Raw genomic sequence first — 26,936 nt, 5'->3', positions numbered from 1 at the left:
CTTTGGGACATTTTGTCAGTTTATACGAGGCAGCATGGAAGAAATGGCTCGACAGGCTGTTGCTAGTTCTTCTTAAGGAATTATTGAAAGTTGCAGAAATTCTCGAAAGTAATAGTACCTACCCGTTAAAAGTTAAAATTTGGACTAGACTTTGTAGCACTATGGCAAGGTAAAATTCAACTTCAAATCAAATGAATTTAAGGAATATGAATGACCTAAAATTTAAGGTATGAAAGAAATTGAGCATGATGTGTAATTGTGCGCATAATAGTATTCTTTGTCCCGTGTCCCGCAAAAAGTCCAACCACATCTGCGCTGGCTGGGCAGTGGATTCTGTCCCGGGACAAGTTTCAAGGCAAACGATTCCCAAAATGTCCATGGAACAGCTCTGTGAAAATCTTGGACAAGTCATGTGACTCCTGGCCTGAGTGGCGACCTCTCCCCCCCTCCCAGGCGACGGAGTTTGAGAAAATTTTTGAAAAATGACAAGCCTGGAAATACACTTTACATCATTTTGGCTCTAAATATTTAACTTAAAGCTGATGCAGATATTATTTATATCAAAACTAGACAATAGTTTTTAATATTTTTTTAATTTCTCTGAGGCTTTGGGGGGAACTATCCCCTTATCCCCCCCCATTGTTACGCGACTGTCTTAAGGCATTTCGGGGGATTATAATGACCCAAAAGGGACTTAAAAGAGGCTGTACTAATGGTTAGCTCAAACGTTAGCTGTTGCCGCTGCGCAACTCAGGTCACTTGTATCTAATACTATAATCGTGCGGCCCATCAATGAAAGAGAGGCCCTGATACAAGAGGCGCCGCATTGGTGCGTGGCAGATCGCGGAACAAATCACCCGATTGCATTACACATTAGGAGGCGAAATGCCAGCCGGCCAACCAAAGGGTAGAGGGTTCTCATCCCAAATACGTATGTGGCAGCATCCACCTGGCGTAGTTCCACGGATAATGGCGTTAAATATTTTAATTTTCAACCAAGACATTTATAGGAAAACAATAGCTATGACGAAGGATTTGGTGCTTTCACGGCGAATCTTGCTAATGAAGTCTTCAACAAATGTAATACCTAATGCAACTTGAGCAACAAATGTTTTCCCACAATATTTATGTAAAAATCACTGATCAAACTTCCTGCATTTTTCAATTAAAAGGAAATGCATTGTAGCCGGCCACGTTGGAAGGTTAGAAGAACCCGACGTACCTACCGGCAGTGGCCGTCATTCTATTGTTATTCAAGGTCAGCAGGACCGGAACTAGGGCGGGGGGCACGTGCCCCGGGTGGCAAATTTCAGGGGGCGGCAAAATTTTATTTTATTTTTGAAAAGTTATTTAATTTTTAAAATTCATTATTTAATGTTAATTAGTAATTTATAAATTATTAAACGATAAGAATATTAATAAAAATTCTCAACAGCGACCATACGCTGTGTAATTTCAACCACCGCATCTCAAAAACAAAGCTCACGGACGTATAATATTTTAGTGGTGGGGGAGGGGAATTGGAGCAAGGAGGAATCAGGGTATTGGTGGTAGCAAACTGATCTTTGCCCTCTCCCTGACAAAACTCCTAGTTCCGGCCCTGGGGGTCAGTGTGTGGCAAGTGCCACTGGCAACAAACCAGATTCAAAGATCGTATACCATAGGACCGCCTTCCCACCTGAGGGGGTTGTTTTTCCAAAGGCTGAGATCCGGTGACAAAGAGCTATTATAGGCGAGCATTGACAGGGGGAGCATTTACGGTGAACTGAGTAAGTGGCAGGCATCCCAAAGTGGATATGGTGACGAGGACTAACAAGGGATGATCAAGGTTGATCGCACGTGGGTCTAAACCGCAAGCTTTTTTAGGCCGGCCAATTGTATGCCTTTTCAAGTCGCGGCAGATCATCCCGAGGAAAGCAAGTCCTTTCGCAGAGGGAATTCGGCCTGTCGGTCGGCGCGTAAGGAATGCGAAATGGGATGCCAACCTTATGAAAACACCATAAAGGCGGCAACAGGGTAGTTACCTTCGTCAAAGAAAACGAAAGGCATTGATTGCGATTCGTTACTCACCATTAGTGTATTCATAATATACAAATTATTTGGTTTTATAAATCCCAGTTTAGACGAATGGCAATGGTCAATTTTAACCGCATTTGAAAAAGGCCAGATTGGCGCCCATGCGATGCCACCCCATGTGACGTCACAGGGACCTATTTTCTATACGAGTAGATAGGAGTTTTATATCGTCTGAGATTACCAATATGAGGCACAGAGCTCAGGGAAACATTTCTTAATAATCACCTATTAAAATTGCCCAAGGTCGGAAAGTTTCCTTCGTTTGATAATCCTTATTTAAGCCAAGTGCTACATGCTAGCAGGGTACTCTGCTACCTGCTAGCAGCCTGCATCGCAGCGGCGCACACATCCTTGCCCCTATGTCACCTCACAATGCGGCAGCGGGAACCAGACATACGTCACACGGGCTTTTCCCAGCATTCATTCTTAGCCGTCGCGTTTTTGCGCGCTTGAAATTTTTCACTTTTCATTTAATCGCGAAAAATAGATATCGTCATTAAAAAATGTAAAAGCGTGAAATGCGTACTCCAGGAGTAGTAATCTTTCGATTTAGGCAATAAAAAATAATAGGAGACCACCCTATTGTGGTAATGGCGGTCTATGTAGGTGGCCGCGGGATAAAAAGTCCTCGTTTGCTAATCCTACCAGGGTAAGTTACCCCTATCAAAGCATTAGTGCTCGTGCTTGCACAGTTGCTAATTGATGCGATCTTCGAAGTAAAGGCCATTGCGATCTGCTTGAATTGCGAGCTGTTAGAGGCGTGTGTGGAAACAAAAGGAAATATTTCGGAGCGTGTACTGAGTAGCGAATATTAATTATTATTTTGAAATTCATTGGTGGACACTTGTCGGTAAAACCGTCGCCGGTGCGATGGGAAAATTTTCCAACATACGAACTATCTTGTGATCGTACTTCATCAGAGATTGAGCTTCCAAACAAGAGTTTTTACACATGCATCACGTTTATGACACTGGTCTTGGGGAAGTAGTGATTGATTTTAGGAAATAAATGTAATTTTGATAAAAAACTTTTAAAGCTCGTCATGGCATATAATTACGGTAACAATCCAACTAACTCACTTCAACAAAACACTTATTGAGATACATGCGCTTATTGAGATACATACACGAGGTTTTCATATTTAAATCGTTAATATCCTCATAAATAATTACGTAAAAATGAAATAAGGATATTTTTCTGTTTCGAACCATGAGGTTATCCCAATTATGGAGAGGAACCTATCAAGTAACAGTATGATATGATCTTTTTAGGAGCGACCAAGAGCTAAGGTAATTTGCGCCACGAAGGAAGAAATAGGGAGGGAAGGGTGGAGAGAAACCCGACGCCTGCATTAGCCTGCTCTTAACGAAATGTGCCAAGGGGACAACGGGTTATCGTCCCATCCGACGGACAGAGTACTGTGCTCGAAGCACCCTCCTTAAGGCACTCAAACAAATATCGGGCAGAGCATGAAAAATATCCACCAGGGTCTGAACCCAAATCCCCTGGATGCGAGGCCAACGCTCTAGCCACCAATTTTTAACCCTATCCGACAAACCAAGCATTTCATTTCACGGCTTTCAACCAAATTACACCTGAACCCGTCCAGCTCAAAATAAATGGTAAGTGGATAAAAGATACATTCGCCCGAGTAATACTGTTGATAGTATATACCAGGGGCGCAGCTAGGAATTAGGGCTGGGGGGGAAGGGGTTCAGGTACAAATAATACCGGGATGTGTGAGGGTATGGAATACCCACCAGGATAAGAGACAGGTGCGAGATTAATAAATTGCCGAATTTTAAGATAAATGGTTCAAAATGGTGAACTTTACGGCTTTATGGGGGATATTTTATTCATCCTTTCTCTATTCTATCAGTAATATCAATCCAATGAAGTAAAATGGATTAAACTTAGAAATTTCTCTGAGCTCTGGGGGGAGGGGGTTATCCCCAAAAAACCCCCCTCGCTGCGCCACTGGCATATAGCATGTTGAAATCACTTTGTCTTATTACAACAAAGTGATTTCAATATATTTAATGATTATTAGAACTGGCTGAAAATAGATTTTCACTGTTTCTCCACATTAGATGCTTTTCTTCTCAAACAATTAAGTAGCGTAATTTTTTTCGGCAATGATAATTCTCACAAATATTTTTTTTTCAGTATATTCTTGGTGAGAAGGTGAACTGCATCGAATGAAAAAATCAGCGTAGACGCTCACGCGAAGTCGCCCAGGTTTCTCGTCGCACTCTATCTTTGTATAACAGAGCAGCCCTGACGGAAGATAGGCGAACAGCAGGAAGGAGGGTAAATCTCTTCCGCGGTAGGTGCGTGTGTGAAGCAGCCAGTCACTCCATCTAGTGTGCGCCGACGGGACCTGGGCACCTCGCATCCAACCCAACGCCACGTACACAATCATCGTCGGCAGCAGCAGCAGCGGTGCGTATGCAAATGGTGCACGCTGATATTGCCCGCTTCCTGCCTGATCCGCACTCAATGGTCGTTTCGTTGGCAGAGTGAGAGAGGAGTGCCATTGGCCATAGCGCCGTGCCTCCCTTCTCAAAGGGTGCTCTATCCCTATCCACCTCTGCCACGCAGACACGCTTCATCGGGTGCTAAGCAAAAATCGCAAATGTCTTTAAGGAAAATAATATTTTTTCAAGCAAATAATTTTAAAAACTAATAAAGAGCTATTGCAGCTTCCTTAAAATGTTGATTTCAATCACCTTTTCCATGCTTAAATCTTACCTACAACTTGAACAACCATAGCTTGCCCCCTCCCCCCCACCCCCCCTAGTTTTCCCCAAGGTCCATTTAATTAATGGCACATGTGTACTTATCTTAATGGGGGAATAGCACATCGTTTACATCGGATTCCAAAACAGACGATTAAGCATACAAGCGGCTCAGTGACATGGAAGAAAATAAAAGTAAATGTGGACTTACGGGTATAGTGTCAGAGGAAAATAAATGTAAAAAAAATAAATGAAAAAAATGAATTATCGAGGAAACACTTTGGAGTGAAGAGGAAATAAGTGTCCCACATATAGAGAAACGCCACGCCCCGACACACCCCACCTCAGAGAGATAGAGATTAAATTAACGGCCTGTATTTATTCCACTTCGTCTTTGGCAGATACAGCGCCATTGTGTGCGACTCATTTCACTGAAGCCAGCGCCTGAAACGTCGGGACCTGAAACGTCGGAGGCACCCGGTTGAAAACCCGAGAACTGCTCCCAAAATGTATTCGATAGGAAAGCACCGAGAAACATTGTACTACATAGAAAAGCCCACGACAGCCTCGTTCACAACTCATTACGTCTCAGTTCATCATGCATAAAAATTCCATAAATCATAATTCAATTCAGCCCGCCATCATTGATAAACGCAATTAAATTAACTTCAGTTTTTTCACTAACTTTAAAATTAAACGTTTTAAATTTAGCCATAAGCGCCCAAAAATGGTTGCTGAAACTCAGCCTGAAAGAGTATTTCCTTGTTAAAACTTAAAAATTAATTACTTATTTGAAATGAGGTAACCTAAACTAACTGTAAGATTTACCTCGCCCCCTTCACCCAAAAGCAAATTCTAACTGCGCCACTGCCAAGAATCATACAATAGTACTATTGGTAGTAGTTTAACTTGCGAAAAAGAATAGGGAAGATCTTCCTTCATCGAAGAAAACGGAAGACACTGATTGCGATTCGTTACCCACCATTAGTGTATTCATAACATACAAATTATTTGGTTTTACAAATCCCAGTTTAGATGAATGGCAATGGTCAATTTTATCCTCATTTGAAAAAGGCCAAATTGGCGCCCATGCGATGCCACTCCACGTGACGTCACAGGGAACTAAATGCTATACGAGTAGTCAGGAGTTTAACATCGTCTGAGATGACCAATGCATGCATAAGGCACAGATCTCAGGGAAACATTTCTTAATAATCACCTATTAAAATTGGCTAAGGTCGGAAAGTTTCCTTAGTATGATGGGGTATTAATAATCCTTATTTCAGCCAAGCGCTACCTGCTAGCAGGGTACTTCACGCTTCCGCCATGCTGGGCAGCAAGCAGCCTGCATCGTAGCGGCGTTCATAGCCTCGCACCCAGGTGGCCTAACACAGCAGCAGCCAGGCGTCACTCGGGCTTCTCCCAGCATTCATACTTAGTCGTCGCGTTTTCGCGCGCTTGAAAATTGTCACTTTTCATTTAATCGCGAAAAATATATGTCGTCATTTAAAAATCTAAAAGCGTCAAATATGTACTCCAGGAGTAATAATCTTTCGATTTAAGCAATAAAAAAATAATAGGAAACCACCCTATTCTGGCGCCTACCCACCGCGACATCCTGTGCTCAATGACCAACAGACGCCTCAGAACCAAATCCCCACTTGGAAATGCACAAACGCACACTTACCAACATCCGCACACCACGGTGCACCGGGTGAAGCGAAAAGCGATATTGAGCATCATCACGAGGAAAGACATGCAGCGTAACTGCAGGGGGAGCGGCGGAATCCATGACGACCCCTTGAGAGAATAGCAATAATAATGCTGGAGAGTAGAGGGCCCCTTTGAATGGAGTGGACGCTGTAACGGAGGTCCCCAGAACATATAGCACACCTGCAGCAGCCAAAACAGAGCAGATGTCACCACCATACCGCGATTTTCAACTTTCAACACCGAAGAAAATATACACACATAAAATGCAAGATTAAAGGGAAAAAAGAGAATAGTGCAAAATCAACTCCAGCAATCGACGAAAAATTACCTCTGCAGATAAGGGATGGATCTAAAAATCCGAAGCATTGGACGAAAGATACGTGTACTTCCGTTCTGAACCGGATGTGAGATTTTAATGAAATAGGACCTGTGATGCTCTTCCAAATTTAACGAAGCAAAATGATTTTTCGATCATAAAAATCTGTAAACCCGTTCGGCACTCAATAAAGAAAATACATAAATACCTGCAAAGGAGATGGAAAGAAGATAGGTACTCATCTTCTCGAGAGAGTCGTTTACTAAATGGAGGAAAGTGGCTGGGGGTCGCGGATTCATTTAACATGAGAGAGCCTATTTGTTTTTTTTTCACCAGTCCTCATTTAAATCTCCTTTTGTCTTTGGAATTGCTGTCAGCATTTAATAAAAGAGTACTCTTATCACAAGTGAGGCAACGCTTCTGCATTTCAATCAAGATCATCCCGGCTTACAACTACGACAGTAGATACCTACTTTCTTGTCAGCACGCGCTTAGACCGCGTTGCAAGGTTGGCTGTGGAACCAATTTTTTAATTCGAGGTTAAAATTGATTTTAAAGACTCAAAATAGATCTTTCGAATTCACGAACTGTTGGCCTGGAAAAAATAATTGTTTTGACCAATTTGGTCAACAATGGACCGCAATGAAGTCAAGAATTCCGGTTTTACTTTCTCTCTTCAAAAAGAATTTTCTAATATCCTCAATCCACATCACCTTTTCTCGTTAAATAGGCTGGTTTGCAGTAAACCTTGAGAAAATTTCCATGCTTCTCTACTTATGATTATTTCAATTCTATTATTCCAACCTCTCCGGTTTCCTTTAAGGTCCCTCCGAACGATCCCCTTGGTTATACATAGAAATTGAAAGGACCACTTACTCAACGATTCAACCCAAAAGTTGTTTTGGATAGGTGAGGGTAAAGCACACCGTGTAATGAGCCACAGCGTACGAATATAACCAGTGGGGGAACAGTTCTTTGAAAGTATAGAGGCATATATTGTAGTTACTCTATTGTCATATGTTCGCTTTCGATAGATGTTTACTCGAATTTCTATCTCTTTCTTCTTCTCGTCCTATCCATGACTTTCTTCGTTGTCCTCTTTAAAGATCCTCACTTGTTTCTCTTAATCTAAGAGCTTATAACATTTTCAATGGCCCGCCCAACCATTCTAATGAGATATAGGTATTTACAATTATCGGATAAGCCAATGAGGATGTGTTTTCAATGGAAAATAAACTGAAAATGACAACGATTCGTTTTGTCATAAAAAAAACAGAATATTTTCTCAGTTCATTGAAAACAGTAAAAAAATATGTAAATTCATTCAAAAAGTGACGGACAAATATTTTCACGAGCGACAAAATGGCTGGGTCAGGAGGATGTTTATGTTGCATTCCCATGAATCATAGGACCTCTCCGTTGCAGAGCTGTCGGAAATTCACGAATAATGACTAAGCCCATCAAAATTAATGCAATCGAATTCAAAATCAGTGATATGCATTCGCAAAGCGTGGATTTCGGAATGCCCGGGGCCTCCCTCGTTCAGCAAATTACCGTCACTGGAAAAGCGGGCCCTGGTAATGAAATATGTCAGAGCCATCACATATTCCGATCGCGTAATCACAGAATGTGAGGGGGGTTGGGATAAACAAAATGGAATTCTGGTCGCTGTGCACCATGGGAGTGTTTGAAGATCGTCTGCATGCATGACGAATAACTTTAACTGGGAAAATGCGTGAAATTCAATCGCAAGGATTGTGCACATTGAGAATAAAAAACTTTCGTAAGGGCCCCTAGTAATTTATCTTCCAAGTCATAACTCATCGAACTTGCTTGAGCTGAGAAAAAATTTAAATTTGCGCGTCTTCCCATGTGGTATTTAAATGGAGCGAAATTCATGGAGGTCTCCTTGCCAAGATGGCCAGGAGCGCAATGTATTGGTTTCACTTGCGGAGGGGAGGGATCATTAGCAATCCAATTTCTGCAGTTTAGTGGATGCTTTCCGCAATAGACCAACTCGTGACAAGCCCTAGGAGTTTGCAATAACAAGCACAGTAGGTACTCTAAACAATGGAACACTGATTGATACCCCAAGTGAAGCCAAGGAAATGCGCTTTTGGCCATCTTGAAAAAGGACCTTCACAGTTGGGCTCCATTGAAATACCGCATCGGAAATAACAGGTATTTGAAACCACTTATTACAGCTAATATGATTCGGATTCGACTTGGAAGATTAAAATAACCTGGGTCATATACGATAGATTTTGAATCTCAAAAAATGTACCACTCTTGCAATCGAAATATTCACATTTTTCCATTTCGAATAATGTATGGGATTCGCCCATGTTTGGAGAACCTGGAAGAGCTTCAGTGAGTAGGCAGGCAAGCAAAGGGCATGGCGAACATTTATACGTTATTCGCCGTACAAATTTATTCGCTTGAAACCACTTCAGAAAAAAGGACTCAAGTATTTCTCGAAGCTCTTCATCTCGAAAATTGGTTGGCACAAAGTGTGTACATGGATTTTTAAACCTGGACAAAACGAAAGGCAAGGGGATTTTTTTTATAGACGACTGTGATAAAAATATACAAATTTAACCATTAAATATTTGACGATGACATTATTTTTCGAAACCTGGCTCTTCATTCATTACTAAGTATTTGGTGAAAGTAGCATATTTTATCAGCGCCATGATAATTCCGAAACTAAAGAACAACAAAAGCTTTTAACGAACGAGAAAATACGGGGAATACAGTAATTATACATGCGTGTCAAATAACTGCTCCAATATTTACACTATTGGGCACCCAAATAGACGATTTCAGTTCTCCCTTAATTTTTTAAATTATAATTCGGTTTCCTGGCATATAAATGAAGAGTTCATAACAGCTCATTCCACCATATCCTCGCCGCAGCAGGCAATCAGAATTATTACAATGAAAATTATTTTTTTCGAGCGAGATTCTTCGAATAATAATGATGGGAGAGATCATGGATCAAAACTGCACGAGAGGAGTGGTGATGGAAATAAATATTTATTTTGAACAACCCAAGCGAGTTGTTTACATAATTACAGCGCAAAAATGGAAAAAAGTGTCATTTCATCGGCGATAACAAAAACACGCTATTTTAATTAAAAAAATAAAATTATTTGCTTTGGAGTAATTAAGATTCATTTTTGAACACAATTTGGCGAGCAAAAGTTTAGCCACAATCCAATCTATTCTTGATAAACTAATTTGACGATGACGTTTAACTATTAGGACAACAGATTAGAAGTAATCAGACGCGGAAATGAGGAGGACAATTCCGTTCGCAAAGGAGGCGTCAATGAATCTGTAAGAGCTAATGAGAGGATCGCTGTGTAACAGGTAAAATAAAAGATAAGTGAAGAGTCTGGTCTGTAGTGTGGCGCTATACGGTGCGGAAACGTAGACACTTAGGAAGGAGGACGAGAGAAGACTGGAGGCTTTTGAAATGTGGGTGTAGCGATGAATGGAGAAGGTGAAGTGGACGGAGAGGAGGAGGAATGACGAAGTGCCGGACATGGTGGGTGAGGAGAGACAGCTTCTAGATGACTAACGGAGAAGATGAATTGGGGGAATGTTTCCTGATTTGGACCATTATAAAAATTGCACATTTCCATCACTAATCGTTCTAAATCAAACTTTTTTGTTGCAAAATAAAACTTATTATTTACCCTTTCATTATTAGTTTTATATTTGCAATATGTTACCTGAAAAAAATGATTCCATTTTCACTCTAAAACAATTTTCAGCTATCTTTCCATTGGTGTGACGAATACACGGAATTGTTCTCATGTCAATTGTTGCTTCCTTTGCAATTTAGTGGTATCAATCCGTTCTGCATTTAAGGAGGAACCATCATTTCAAACATGCCCGAAAACCTCCCCTTATTTTGACATATGTTGTTGCTCATTATTTTTTCTATCGAATAGTGAAAAAATATTACTATGTCACCGGCCATTTAAGAAAGATTTATTGATTTGAAAATGACGGATTTCCACCTTGAAATACATTGTCTTTATGGGAGAATGATGACCTTCCCTTGTAAAACATTTTTTATCTCAAATTTGGCCCGAAATATATCGTTGAAAAATTAGCACAGCATAGAATAGACATCGATGCTTAATATATGTATTTTTTTAGAAGGGGTTACCGATATGTTAGCGCCAGTATTTAAGTTTAAAGAACATACTTCCGGTTTTCTGCAGAGCGAGCAGCCATTATGCGGCGGAGGTAGTGGCAACGTTGCAAATATACGGAGGTTAAATATGAAGAGCGATATTGCACCTGTCGACCGCTGCATAATTCCAGTGAATTGGATTTTTCGGAGTCATTTTTCTACGTATTCATTAAACGAATATTCAGTTCATCTCGAAACGTGCTATACACCGAAGTATGAAATTTATCAGTGCTGGTTGTTAAAGTAATTCCTGTATGCGACTACATTTTATTAAACATGCGAATATTCATGACCGGAATTCAATACATCCCTTGAAATTGTCGTCGTATCGCTTCAAAAGCGAAAATGATAGAATATAATGAGGCTTGCGATAGTTTATCTGTTCTTCTGAATACTACTTCAAATTGTTTTACGTTTATTTCGAAAAATATGTATCGTTTTCAACTTGTAGAAAAGTACTTATTTAAATACAAGTTCTAAGCGTAAAGTAGAAAAACTAGCGCATTATGTATTTAATCATCAGTTTAATTGATATTAAATGTCTAGAATAAGGTGTACAGGTAAATGAATGTACCACGAGACAAGCATATTGCCGTTGGGTACCGACTATGTAGTATTTGGAAATACAATTTCGCGAACGTACTAATTAATCGAATACTCACCCATGTAATTCTTCGAAAGTATAAAATAAAATAGACAAGAGTACTTCCTTTTTCACTGACCAAACAATTTACTTTGATACGTTTTCCAAAGGTCCAATTAGCATAATTTGAAAAAACAACAGTAAATACATTTACCTATTCATGAAGTCATTGCAGGAGGATAAAAATTAGGATGCATTCCTGAACAATCGATGGCAGCTGACATAAGTGAGTCCGTAGAAGTTGCAATGCCAGCCTTCCAAATTTACTGAAACTTCGGCACTAGGAACAAGTATTATTTAATTATCCTGATACTAATGATTCGAATTACATTTGGGTTATAACTGACACATTATTTTCTAATTTTCACTAATCAACTCCTTATTAATAGTATGGATGAGGCTATTGAATGGAAAATCTACAAAGAAATAATCATTAAAGAGCTTTGTGTCAGTCATTCGACAGGGACTTTAATCTTCATAAATCAAGACATAAACATTGATTATTTAAACATTGATGGACACTTTATGTTGGGAAATATTGCAAAAATTTCTTAAGAAATTAAAAATGCACGTAAACGATTCGGTATCCTTCAACAGATGCACTCGTTGAAATCGCTTCGATGGAATTGATGGATTCACTTTCGGCCACATTTCGTTTCCTCAAATAATCCAAGCTCTTACCTTTACCTTCAGACACAAATTTGCCTTTAAATCGGCATAATGACGCCATCACTTCAGCTCAAAGGTATATTTAATAACTTAAGGCTAAGTAAAAGGGATAATAAAACGAGTAATATTGTCACAATGCAACGTAACTCTACGAGGTAACGTAAACAAACAAAGGTGCTCAATCGCTGTGAAACTACGATATGCTGGCAGCGTTGTCAAGTTGGTGGTCAGCAATTATAAATAAACCATTTTTCCAAATTAGGTTGAAATTAACAGAGCAAAAGGTCTCATTAGTTAAGTTCATTTTATTCATCACAAATGATGTAGTTATAAAGCTTTACTGTATTTCCAGAGAAAGTACTTAAATTCTTCCGATACCTAAGAGTCAATATAACAGCCATTCTTCATATCACTATATTATTCCATTTTAAGTAAAATTCATGCATTGTACAGCTATTTTGATTAATTTAGCATTACTTTTAATTTTTATGAATGACTAATTTAGCGATTTTAACTCGTTGTTATCGAGTTTATCTAACTTATGAAAGCAGTATTTCGAAGCGCAGGTTCCTCCTTAAGTCAAGCGAATTGATTTCCGCTCCGCCCACACTGAATTCCAACTGCGTGAAAATAGCATTTCCTCTTCCTAGTGAAACATTTTGTGTCCATTCGTATTTTTAGATGCACTATCGAGAGCAGCGGAGATCAAAAACGCCGTTGTCACGGTCCGCGTGGCGCCTCCATGGATACGCAAAACAAACAAAGGCAGAACAATCCTCCTCTCCGGAAGATTTTCGACAGATTCGTTTGTGTACGAGGAATATTGGCCGAATGTCACCAGGAAATTAATTCCACGAAGGCCCGCGAGATAGAATGAATTGGATGCTTTGAAAGTGAACGAATAATCGACACGCACGAATGTGCACTTACACTTGAATTGGCTCATCGAACGGCGTAAATCGACTGGACATTCTGTGTGCTATCGATTAAAATCGGGACTGCGGATGAAAAAATGGGATTTATGGCTCAGCGAACAACTGTACTGAAGGTGCGAGAGAAAAACGAATCCAATGAGGAGAGAATGAGGGATTATTTTGAAGGAGGAAAACTACATTTGTTTATCAAATGTACGCTTCTCAATTCGCAGGCCTCAGCTCAGCGACTAAGGTTTTTATAGGTGAGTGAAGTTAATAATATTTTGATATATGCTTTTTCAATTCGTTATGTACCCAATTATCCCTCCCGGGCTCACTGATGTAATTAAATATCCCACGTCACGTGATACACACGACTCTAAGGTTAAGATGGGCACTCCAAACTACTAGGGACGTTTTTTTTAAACCTCCGATGGGTCATGAACAGAAGACGAAGTGAACGATTAAAATTTATTTCATTGCTAAATGTTGATCACACCTGTGGTATCCTTAGGACATAATCGCCTCGTCAATTGAGGTATTGGTCGTGCCTGTGTACAAGGTTTACCATACTCTTTTCAGAAGATGTTGCCGCCAGTGACCTCCCATGAATCTTGCCTTACGTCTGAAGCTCAAAGCCTGTTTGAAAACACTTCCCTCTTAGCAACTTCTTCACTTCAGCGTTAAGATGGAAGTAACACGGCACGAGGTCGGCATTGTAAGGCGGGTGATCGAAAATGTCCCATTGAAATTGCTCAAGGAGCAGTTGGGCTGCATCAGCGCTGAGATGACGGGCGTTCTCATGGATCAGAACACTCCCTGAAGCCAGCATGTCTCCTCTTTTGTTTTGAATGGGAATGGACGTGATTTTCCACACTGTTTCACCCACTAGCCACAGTGCATTAAAGAAATTCTCTTTTATCGGCATAAAGGACAAGACCTGTCAATGCTGAAGCCATTCGGTGAGTTTTCTGGCTGTCGCTCCGCAGTACGGTAGAATCAATTGAGGCAGTATAGTTAATAAGATTGCTACTAACCTTAAACTAAAAACTTAAGATCAGAAATGACTTGAGCGTGTGGTGCGGAGAACGTGCAGTTGCCCTATCCGCGCAGTATCCGCCCGTCGCTTGTATTATGTTTTTGCTGAGCTATCAGAGGTTGAAAAATAAACGTCCCTCGTATTTCGATCTTCAAGAGTACGACCTCAGAAAAACATATAGTAATTATAGTAATAAAGAAAGTCATTTTCTGGCCAAGATAATAATTAGCGCCACCCAATTTTTTGAACGACAGTACCTTGCTAATTACTTTAGGTGTATCCACTCTGCTTTGAGAAAGAGTTAATCGCTGATACAACAGCCTCCAATAAACATATCGTAAGAGCGGAACTACGGTAAAATAATATCTTCATTTAAAGGGACTTCATTCTAAGTAGGTACGCATTTGAAGGAGGCCTATGACCGATAGCTCATGCCATTTACGTCACATAGGGAAGGGTGGAGAGAAACCCGGCGTCTGCATTATCCTTTTCTTACCGAAAGGCGCCAAGTGGACTGCGGTTCAACGTCCGATCCAACGAACGGAGTGCTGTCCTTGAAGTGCCATCCACAAAGCACTCAAGCCGTCTCTGAAAATCTCTGCCAACGCCAGATTTGAACTCGGACCCTTGGTGTGGGAAGCCAACGCTGTAGCCGCCACTCCCCTCCCCCAATTCCCCTCAATATCTCAGCGCAGATAGACACACTCAATCTAACAGCCACGCCTAGGGTGTTCTCGAGCCAGTCATGAATGTGCATTTGGTTCGTTCGCCAGAGCTTCAGTTAGTCACAAAGGGAATTGATTTTGAGGGCGAATTCTCAGCGCTTTGGTCCGACTCTGGGCGTCACTCAGTGCCACTCTAAATTCAAGCGGAACGTGAGGACAGAGCAGAAAGCATAAATCCGATTTTGCGATGAGCGTCGGAAGTTTAATTTGGTAAAATTTGATCGCGACCTCGCAATACAAGACGAATACTTTTCGCCATTATTATAAAAGAAAACTTTTTGCCATCATTGAACAGGGCAAAAATCAATATTATATTTCACAAAATGTGGATACTTCAATCCTTATACATATGTGATATACTTAAGTGATACTTTTTGCGGCTCTTTTACCCGGCCATATCGCCATTTTTGCAAAACTAACTTGAATATTTTCTTCAATTTCAGCATTCGTTTGCAAAAACCTAAAACGAGGTTCGATGACGTAACTACGTGTTCTTACTTCACGATTCGTATGGTATTACGAATATAATATAATTTTTTAGTCAAAGTGACATATATATTCTTAGTTTATGCTGAGCCCTACCCTCACCTATCCTCATAAATCTTGTGGTTGAATCCCTTATTGAGTGTAGCTTCACGATACCGTAGCTACCGAAATAGAGTAAGGTCCACCCATAAAGATAGTGAAATCTCCATTTTCATTTCGTCGATCAAAATGATACCGCTTTGACGATCATCTTTCTGTAAAATCGTCATGTTATAAAAATGATTGCGCATTTTGCATCATAAAATGTGAGCGTCACTTTCGAAACATTCACCCAATGAATTATGATCGAGTTCATCAAACTTTTTCCAATGCTGACAAAATTATTGCCATAAGGACTTCTACATAAAAAATTGGATTCTCAAACGCAATTTCCAGCACATATTTAATTTAAAAATTATAAGTGATTGTGTCTGGATTAACTCTATTGAAGTTTGTCTCATTCATAATGAAAACTACCTTGTCGCAAATCCAGGCTTTAATTTATAAAGCGACCTGGGTTCCCAGAAGCACTACTTTAGCGTTAGACTCCGGATTTATAAATTATAATCGGGGAGTTGAGCCCATTCATATTTCATTGTGAATGGCATTAAAAATTCTTATTTTTGTGGTTATTTGCAAATGAGGACCAATTAGAAAAGAAAATATCATAAAACGCCCATGTGAATGCAATTAAATGTATACGCCGTTCCTTGGATTAATGAACGTCCTCAAGCGAAAGGAAGAGTGGAATTCACCGCTGAGAATTAAGCCCCGCTCACAACAACTGAACTGATACATAACTTGGCGTAACTCTGGAGTTGAACACATGAGTAGAGCGGCCATTGGTATACAAAAGCTTTAAATTGCGTGAGTCGCCTTGGAATGATCGTTAGTTGAAAAATATCAAACACGTCTTGGAAGTCGCCAGAAGCAAGGAAAATAATGATATTTGTTCACATCCTTATGACGTAATAATAGTTCATACACTTATCGATTCATAACTGATCCATTGTCTGAGCTGTGATTGGGGCAATATTTTCAATTTTAGGTCAGTTGAGAGATATTAAGTGAAGTTACGTCAAGTTAAGATATCGTGAGTGGGGTTTGCAGCGATTCGCAAGTGAGATTCATCCGGGGTCTCAGTGCGAGCGCGTGAGTACCACGGTATCGCGTCCTTCAACCCCTCACCCTCCCCCCCCCCCCCAACGACACGAAGGGACGCACGTCCACAGTATGAACGAATGAATAATAATCCGCCCTTGGAGGATTCTCCCGAATGCTCAAAGGTGATTACGGATCCACACACTGCTCACGCTAAAAGCACTCACTCACTCACTCACACCATTGATTGGCTCTTAATTAATTGAAATGAATAAAGCGCAAGTACATGGTTAATGTTGTTGGTGAAAGCCTTCTGAGGTCGGATGGACCAAAAGCCCTGCCATGACAACGGGAATTGCTATTCGAAACGAAACGTGAGTCACATCACGACTAAAGGGGTAAGCAAAATGAAATTATAGATTAGCTGGAAGAAAAAGCATTTAGCCACTGGTAAAATGTAAATTTTACTGTAATCTTCAGTAATGTGACATTTCAGATGTTTTTAATGCCTAAAAAAATTCTAATACGCTTGACCGAAAAACAAATGAATAAAAATGGTATTTTGAATGATGTAACTAGACACAGGAAAATTTTGAGGTTTAGCTGGACCAAATTGATTTTGATACAACTTGCATTTACGTGATAGTGAAGCTATGGAGTATTTTCTGTGCACAATTTTTGGCAATTTTTTCAACGAATAATACCTTAAAGTAAATTAATAAAAAATAAATAAATAATTATTAACAAATATTGAATTACAATGCATAACAAAAACATGGGATTTATTACATTGGGATTATTTTTTAATAACTGATAAACCCACTAAACCGGACTTTAATTTTGTGAAACGAGATCAAAAGATTCAACTAATATAAGCAAAAAAGAATAAAGGGAACGTGATATTTGAGTTTCATTTCATGAGCTATTAAAAAAATACGAATAAGCTCAACAGAATCAGGCTTCAGTTGGTGGAAGTTAGACATATTTAAATAAATAAAAGTGCTACGATCTTTTATTTATTTGAATATCAAAAAATATCGTTTGTGCTCCTTATTTATCAAGAAAAGCAACTCGATATATGTTTTCCGACGTTAATTTAGAGAAAGTTTTTGATTTAAAATTTAACAGATTTGGCAGTGTACATAAACTTTGTTAGCAAAATATTAGGTGCGCAATTAAGTTCCCGCTGTTTTTTGAACGGAAATACAACTATATCGTGAAAAAATAGTTATAAATGAATCATTCAAAGTATTGTCCATCGCTAGCCACAACTTTTCCCCATCAATGTGACAGAGGCCAATACCGTAACGGTAAAATTGTTCATTTTTTGGGAATACCCACGAATCATGCCATTCTTTTTGGTGTCTTCGTATGAGCGCAACTGCAGATTAGCCAGACAATGTGCCATAAAATAATCGGACGGCGTAATATCTGGGGAATACAGCAGGAGGGGCAGGACTTCCCATTCGAGCGTATTTGCAAGGCGAGGTCGAGCGTTTTCTTTCTGTAGACTCACTTAGAATCATAAGGAATCCAAGTTCCTTGCTTTTGCATAAATCCCAACGCATCCAATCGCTAGGAAATGGATTGGTGAGTAAATACTAACGCATAAGCAACCTCTTCTTGAGTTTGGTACTGATCTTCATCGAGCAATGCCTCCATTTCAGCGCCTTCGAAGGTTTTTGGTCTTCCTTCACGTCAGCATTGGAATGACCGTCTTTGAAGCGATGGAAGCAATCACGGCACCTTGTTTCACTTTGAGCAGCATCTCCGTAAACTTTTTGGAGCTCTCAATGCACTTCAGCCTCTGTTCCCATCAAATGAAAGAAGAAAATGAACACTCCCCGCAAATTGAAATTCTGCCCTCTGCCTTTTTGCTCGTTTCGTCCCGCCACAGTTATCACTGCTTTACTCTTCCCCCCACCCCCCTCATCTCCTAAGTCAACCGCAGTTTCCCCTCCTTCAACTCGTGTCCCACCCCATTCTCAATCTTTGATGTCTTTCACCGGGCGATGATGTCTCCGAGAGCCGAAACGAAGGAATATTGCGATTACTGTTGTACGACAATGTAACGCACTTTCACTACACCTCCCCTATATCGGTTGAATTTAAATGCGTATTCCTCGAATGAAGCGTAACTAAAGGGAGCAAGGGGAAGACATCGAATGGGATTTCCTTGAGGGGACAAGAAGATAAATAAATCGAGAGATGGGAATTCTTGCGACAGTGGGCGTTCCAAATATTTCATTAACGCCGATGTTGCCATTAACTCACAATTGACCAAACCCCACCCAAGCTAATTTTCGCGCTGATTTCTTCTATGAACGTATGGGCCCTAGAATCCCACGCTAAGTGCGCCCTTCGTTAAAGCTATAGCGGATTTTTTTCCAATAAGTCAGAGCCCTCAGGGAAGCATACAATCGGCCAACACATGGAATCATCGAGGGTTGCATACGCATCCAGGATACGAACAAAATTCACGAGACGCCTGAAAAATTACCACTGAGCATTTCAACGATGATTCGAATATGCCCGTCATTCAATCTTAATGCAGGCTTTACCATTGAATAGCAACTAAAGGCCTCCGTAAACTATGAATAGTTCCATTAAAATGTTACGATTCCGCGTAACGTTGTTCACTATATTTTGGGAGTTCATCACGTAATTGGTCTATGAACTCGTGCCGCAGAAAAAGCTAAAAAATGATTTCTGTCCTTTGAGCACTTACGTATTTATAAGGTAAAAAGGTAATTAATTATATGAAACAGTATTCAAAGCCAATTCAGCACTGAATCATTCGTATCGCAATCAATTTTGAGATAATACATCCCTACGCCAATAAATCATTTACTTTTTTCTTCCAAGGGTGATCACAACTCCACAGCAGCTAAGCCTCAAGATCGTCCACGGAGATGAAGAGTACGTTGCCGTCGAAACTTGGGAGGGGATGGAAGAACTAAGCAAGTGTTTCATCCAATAGAAAATTCTCTCACGTTCACTTTAAGTGATACACGGTGTCAGGCTCAATATCATTAAATGTTACTCTGAACGTATAAATCCCTGGGGAAGTAATACCACACTATATCGCCGCAACTAAATACATACAAAGTAAATGGTTTTCTTAGCGAGTCGACTGTTCCTAATAACGTGGCTTACTGATCGAATAAACTAGTTTACATTAACACTTTGATGATGCATGCTTTGATCAAGCAACTACCACCGAAAACCTAATCATGAATGCGATCTTCCGTTGCCAATGCAAAAGCGTGACGTCAGCGGTCCAGGTTGATGCAATGAAACACTGTCTCACTGTTAAAGTGTATTCAGGGTATATCTGTTTACGTACATTGCCGAGGCTTATTCCGATAAAAAGCCTGTTTTTTGGCTCCAGTGAAATACAAAAAGCCGAAGAAATTCGATTACGATGTATAAATATGTAATGTTTACGTGAATTTCCAATATTATCAAATCAAACCTAATAACATGCTAATCTAGAAAATTTCATTTCGGTGGAGAAAATAATATAGAATACAAATTAAGACTCAATGTCGACACTTCTCATTCATAACGTGAACAGACGATGAGGTACTCCTGTTGGTGTTTATAAAAGTTATTACATTTATTCATGCTGAATAAAGAGAACAATATTGCTTATACAGAACTTACTTCCATTTCGAGGACGGAGTATTCCCACTCGCTCGCTGTTATAAACATTTACGGTATCTTCTAGAATTTTTCCTGCTTTAAGACAGGAAAAGTTTACCTGCGCACTTTCGCTGATAAAGCAACTCATTTACAAGATGCTACTGTATCTAGAATTAATATCACAAGATAATATCTTAAGAATTAAACAAATAATACGACATGAAGAAGCATCGGTCGAGCAGAAGTGATGCGTCCTCTTAATATAAATTTTTGTGCAAACAGTTTTGTGTTTTTTCACTTAACATGGATGTGGAGCGTTTGCCTCAGAGGATATTTAAACAAGAGCGCGCATAATGGATGAAAAATAAACAAAAGGCGAGGCCAACATAGAAACGCCAACATTCGCTTCATTATGGGGAATGGAAATGGTTAGAAAAGTTCACACAGATAAAAAGATTTGATTAAAATACTCATACTTGTTCTAGCTCATGAGCACTAAATGCAATGGGAGTAAAAATTTCAATATAAATAAACAACAGTATAAACAAACACAGTCGTCGCTAAGATTGACTTTGTTTATATTGTTATGCATCCCGTCATAGTCAGCCAATCAGACTCATGAGATTCGTCACGTGATCTAGGTTATTCGCTGCTTAAATCACGGCCCCAAGCGTAGAAGCCAATGCGCGCTCTTGCACGTATTTCCTTTGAGACAATTCCACCGCATTAAGACTGGTGCCCATACGTTTTCTCTTGCGCAGAACTTACTTTGCCGCCGTCCCGGGATCGACCCCTGGTGAGGAACGATGGTACTTTGATGGCTCCGATGACGTTGGAGATGGGTCCCTTGTCCTTCTTGTTGGCCGTCGCCTCCTTCTCGTCCCCCTTCCCTTCATCCTTCTCGTCCCCCTTCCCCTCCTCCTCCTCCCCCCCTCCCCCCTTCTCTCCCTCCCCTCCCCCTCCCCCCTCCTCCTTCCCCCTCTCCTTGTTCTCCTCGTTGAGCATCCTCTCCTTCTCCTCGTCCTCAATCTCCTTCTTATCCTCGCTCTTCTCCGTCGCCGACACCACACTATCGGTCATCTCCATGGCAACGCTCACTCAAACAACACCACCTGCAACACAAAGACAGAAAAAAAACAATTTCACCAACCACGATAACCAATTTAACATAGAGCTAAATACGAACAACTAGGCACTGGACAACAACTTAATCGACAACGCCTTGAGACATGATGGTCTGCTGAAAACCATCGTCGAGGGACAAGTGGATGGCGAGCATGGAAAAGGATGACATCTGATGAAACTTATGGATCAGGTAAAGAAGGATGAGAAAGAGAAGACGAGAAAAAATTAATTGACTTGCGTGTGACTGCACTGTGTTGCGTCAAAGCAATCTTAGGGATTATTGACCAGTGAGGGACGATGGTGGCGGGCTAAGGTACAGTTGCTTTTCAAATATTGTGATCGACAACGAGAACCAATGAAGATTTCAAAATAACGAGGAACCATATTGCGTTGGACATTTTTATTTAACTGCGGCTTTTCATGGGGATCATCCCTCCACGATTTCGCGTAGGGCGTTGACTAATGTTTTGTAATAAAATATTAGGACTCCCAAGGTAAGAAAAAGGCGTTATTCGATAGCAGTTCATTAGTGCGAATAAAATTCCAGATAAAAATTATTTTCCTTGACCGGAATTTGAAGAAGAACTCCTTCACACCGGGTGCTCCATCACTTGAACTGCCAAGGCACATGCCGTTGGCTTCAGAGGTCAAGATGATTTACGCTTACAGATAAACAGTTTCAATTTGCAGCATGTCTGTGCGTACAGCGCCTCAGTCCTGAGGTTTAAACTAGAACTTTAAACGCTCGGGCATTTAATAAGACACAGTTTAAGGGAATAACCACATAAGCATGCAGCGATGTAGTGCCTAAACACCACGAGTCAACCGCCAGATCACTTGAAGTGCGAATATTGCGTGAAGAAAAATCCTGCCGATACCTTAAATATCGTCCGCATCGGAATCGACATCGGACCATCCATGGAGGTCGATTCGATCTTTCCTTTTTTAGCTCCAAAAGGCACAATATTATCGTCGCTCACCTCAGTGCATTGTGGGATATGCGCGTCACTTTCCAAACTACGCCGTTGAAAGCGCCGAAAAAAATGTGACCAGAGACGCACAAAAGGGCTAAAAATAGTCTTAAAACGCCAAGGTCTGATTCCCTCAGGGAGGGGCTTAATGACGCCGAAAATCGAGACGCAACCAACAGTGGACGTTGTCAGCCTCGTAGCGAAAATAAACATCTCAGGATCCTCACTTTCCCCAACTGATTTCATCGGAGCAGGAAAAGAAAACGAGGGCTATCCCAGAAAATAATCTCGCGGCAGTGGCGGATACATATGGGAGGCGCGCTCCCCCCCCCCCTCTTGCGGGGCCGCACGTACTGCCTAACATTGCAGAACCACAATTGGAACTTTTTTTATACCATAAGATAACATTTTCACGTGTATAATCAGTTTAAATAAAACTTTCTTAAACTTTGCATGCGACTAGTATTTCATTATGATAAAGGTAAAGGTAGCTCAAGAAATATTTTGCGTCCCCCCCTTGAGTTTTTTCTGTATCCGCTACTGTCCTGCGGGGACACTTACGATAAAATATCCAAATACAACGGGCTAGGTCACCGATTCTCTCTCATCGCAGATTATGATAAAGTTAAAAAAATAGGGTGACGCGTATTTTATCCGTTTCTCAGTCCGAGACCCGCTTCCCGACCCCCGAGCGTGATTATGCCTTTCGCATTTTCCTAGCTCAACGAGTCGTTCTCCCTGAACAAGTCAATGAGCCGGAACTCTATTGCCGCCACAACTCATGAGAAGTAGGCGGCAAATTTCGCGTTTTCTTAATTCTAACTTAGGAGAAAGATGACTGAAAGATGGCAGGGACTTTTTGTCGTCGTAACTTATCTTTCCGACCACTGAATTATTTCGAAACAAATTGCGATTTAAAGTCCGAGCCCTCCCCTTCTGAATATGGTAATTTCTGCTCCTCTTAAATACAAGATAAAATTGCCAGACTTTTCCTCAGAATTTTTTCTCGATTTTCGATAAGGTTCAATAATATGCATACGAAATAAAAGTTACACATTTTCAAGAGACGTACATAGGACGGTATGTGGTCAAATATTTACATAAAAGTAATTATGTAAAATCACAGCATTAGAATTAATTTATATCGGCAATGTAAAGTGCTTGATATAAGCTGAGCAAATTTATGCAATGGGAAAATCAGTCATCAAAGTTGCACCAAATTGTAAGTATAAGAGGAGGAAGAATAGAATCTTTGAATACCTCCTTTTGAATATCTTTCCAGTTTTTTCAAGTTTTGTCATTTTCCAATATTTATATATTTTACCAATTTGAAATGTGTCGAAGATAGCTTAAACTTGCATTCACAATACTTATGGAGGCTCCGATTACAGCAAAAATGAACTTTTATTTAGCACGCATCCTTCAGGGAAACACAAGAATCGCGATAGATCAAAATGGAAGACTATTAAATTGAGATCAGACTTTTGCACGTCTACAAAATCATCTACATTGCCTTCCAATAACTCGCAGTCCGCCATTGTTGGAGTCGTCGCAGCCCGCCATTTTTGGGCATATGCTAATGGCGGACTGCGCTGAAGCAAAGACTTCGACAAGTGTGGAGTTAGTTTATTTTCAAATTTCTAATTGAAAGTTGACAGAAATGGACAATTTGTCAGCAACAAAAATTCTGACTACACAAAAATGTGTTACACTGTATTTCCAACGTTCCCAAAAATTTCACGCTTCGAATGTTTGCAGTTTGATTCTTACTGACTCCAGAAAACATCTCAACTCTTCTACAATGCCAAATGTTCTTCATAGATTGATAAAACCTTAATAAAACCTGATATCTGCCCAATTTCCAACTTCGTGACGAAGTATTGTCTGGAGAGAAGAATAGAGGACGATATAGTTCATCGCCGCTCTCTTTAGAAAAAAACCTCCGTATGATTTCACCCAGCCCTATGTCACTCCCTATCCCACTCCATTGGGAACCCATGGTCTTTTATTGAAGTCGTTTCCTCAACCTGCCGCACGTTTGCCGGGGCGGCGCCACGTATTCTGGAGGGCAAGAATTAGCGGGTAAGTTAATTTCCGTATTGTTGAGCGCATACTACAGGTGAGTGGAAATAGTCATTTTTGTAATTAATTAAGATTTAGTTTTCATTTATTTTCGAATGTTAGTCTTCTGCATTATTTCCTTATTGTTCTACATTAATATTTCGTGGATATATATCGCGGATTTACTGAAAAAAGGAAAATGCCGAGGACGTGTGTGGTACCGCGTTGCACCACTGGTTATGGCCACAAGACTTCGGGGATTTCGCTTTTTAAAGTCCCCAAGGACCCTGAGAAGCGATGAAATAGCTGTACGATTCCTTTTTTTGGTGTGCTAAAGCTCCAAAATTTATACATATTTAAATTACAGGTTTTGCTGTTCCAGTGGTCAATGTCATTCACAGTGGAGGAATGAAGTAACACTGAGAAAATGCAAGATGTGCGACGGCTTTCATCAACTATTCATCATTCTCTCCTACTAAATTGAATCTCTTAGAATGATTAGTAATTAGAAATTAGTAATAGAAAGAATTAATAGAAATGTTAAATTGTGAGTACTTAAAATTTATTTTTCATGACATTACCTTGCATTGATTGTATAAATAATCTCAGTTTCAATAGCATTGTGTAATCATTCTGGAAATGTAGATTTGATGTGTGTCTACATTATATAAGTTGGAAAAATGTGAATCGTTTTCATTCTTAATACCTCTTTCGATGATTTCTTTTAATGCATGCATCGCACAGCTGTAGCTGTTATCGATGGTGCGTGCAACTCTCATGAAAAGTACATTTACCGCGTATTAGCAGTATTAGCATGTGGTTTCTGTCGTACTACTCATCTTATTTTTGGGCGAGGGATAATATTTCAGATTTGCCAGCACCTGAAAGTGATCAGACATCCGCAAATCCCTCGGATTATATCCATTGCACTGTTTTCGTGGAAGTTTATTCGGAAATTATTTGCAAAATCTCTTTCGTTCTTATCTTTCATATGGTATTTTACTCCCTTAAATCTCAAATTATTCCTCAAGGTGAGTAGGCAAGCATCGTTATAAAATAGCCTTTAACGGTAATAATGGTACTTCCGGAAATTATTCACCCCGTTCAACGATTAAATATGCCTATTCTATACCCGCAAAACGTCCCTAGGATAGAATCATTTTTTTAGGTTTGCTGTGCCCTGCCATTATTATTATCACTTGATCGAGACTCAGGAGATTAAAAACATTAACATACGTCACTTCATAAGAAGTATTTCACTTCGGCCTTGGTAAGAAGCCGTTTGCGTTTCTGATATTATATTTGTTAATAGTGTTTGAAAGCAAGGAATAACATCTATATTCTTATAAGGCCGTGGAAACATGCCGATGGGCTCAGAGGCAATGGTGCGTACGTAGCTTCTATGACAACTTATATTAACGTTTACCACAAGATAGCTATAAATAATTATTTCCTTAAAAATACCTTTCCTCACTACATAAGGTTTTAACTGCTGACAATCTTTCGTTATGGCTGTAACTGATTTTACAAAGGTATATGGAAGCAGACGAAGCTGAAATCCAACGCCTTCCATTTGATTAATACTCACGTATGAGAACGATTTCTAGGTATTTTTCGCTATAAGATGTTAAGTGCATATGAACTTGTAAACTAGTAACCACTGTCGATGTGTTTATATTCATTTTTGCCATAAATTAGTTCATAATTACTGAAGTATCGTATACAGATACGTAGGAAACTTGCCCTTCAGGATAGGTGGCGCCCCTACCGGCCTCAACGGGAAACGGCTTCATTAAAAGACCATGCCTGAACGGAGAGTGTCCAGACCTTCTCATATTCTAAGACCGTGATTTCACCTCGAATTCCCGTTTCCTCAGAGACGGGAGAGAATGTCAACAAGGCAGCTGTAAATAAGCAGATCATAATAAGAGGCTCAATAGAATAAGGGGATATATATATTTTACGGATTGACATGGGGAGATGAAGGAAGGATTTGGAGAGATTTCTCGAAAACTGACAACATAGGGGAGGAGCTAAGAGAGGGGTGGGTGCCCCTCGCACGAGGAAATAAATTCCACTTGGAAATCTTCTTCTGAAAAGAGGCTCCCACGGTCTCAGCGCAAGGATAAAGGCAAAGGAGGGCGAGTGACGTCACCAACTTGGCCCCAACAACACGCCTCATTCACAATCAGTGGTAATGTGGTATCGTGTCACGTCACCTGGGAACTAATTGCGAAATGGTACTTAATAGGGTGGTTTCCTATTATTTTTTTATTTCCTAAATCGAAAGAATATTACTCCTGGAGTATATATTTCAAGCTTTCAGATTTTCAATTATTTTTCGCGATTAAATGAAAAGTGAATATTTTCCAGCGCGCGAAAACGTGACGGCTAAGTATGAATGCTGGGAAAACGCCGTGTGACGTCGTTCTGGTTCCCGCTGCCGCAAATGAGGTGACCGTGGGGCG

General features: G+C 40.2%; 1 protein-coding gene and 1 long non-coding RNA gene across 3 annotated transcripts in view; both read right to left on the bottom strand.

Annotated features, from left to right (window-relative positions):
- LOC124162192 (neurotactin-like) overlaps window positions 1–21,230 on the bottom strand; it is a 34,693-nt gene extending 13,463 nt beyond the window's left edge. For both annotated transcript variants that reach the window (XM_046538632.1, XM_046538633.1), the window contains exon 1: window positions 21,080–21,230. The gene's annotated coding sequence lies outside the window, so the exon portion shown is untranslated. The remainder of the gene's footprint in view (window positions 1–21,079) is intronic.
- Window positions 21,231–21,331: 101 nt separating this feature from the next.
- LOC124162163 overlaps window positions 21,332–26,936 on the bottom strand; it is a 186,505-nt gene continuing 180,900 nt past the window's right edge. The window contains exon 3 of the long non-coding RNA XR_006865502.1: window positions 21,332–21,423. This is a non-coding gene — a long non-coding RNA (uncharacterized LOC124162163). The remainder of the gene's footprint in view (window positions 21,424–26,936) is intronic.

Source organism: Ischnura elegans, chromosome 7 (genome assembly GCF_921293095.1).
Source record: "Ischnura elegans chromosome 7, ioIscEleg1.1, whole genome shotgun sequence".
NCBI lineage: Eukaryota > Metazoa > Arthropoda > Insecta > Odonata > Coenagrionidae > Ischnura > Ischnura elegans.
The sequence above is the reverse complement of the archived record's forward strand: the minus strand, read 5'-3'. Positions and strand labels throughout refer to the sequence as shown.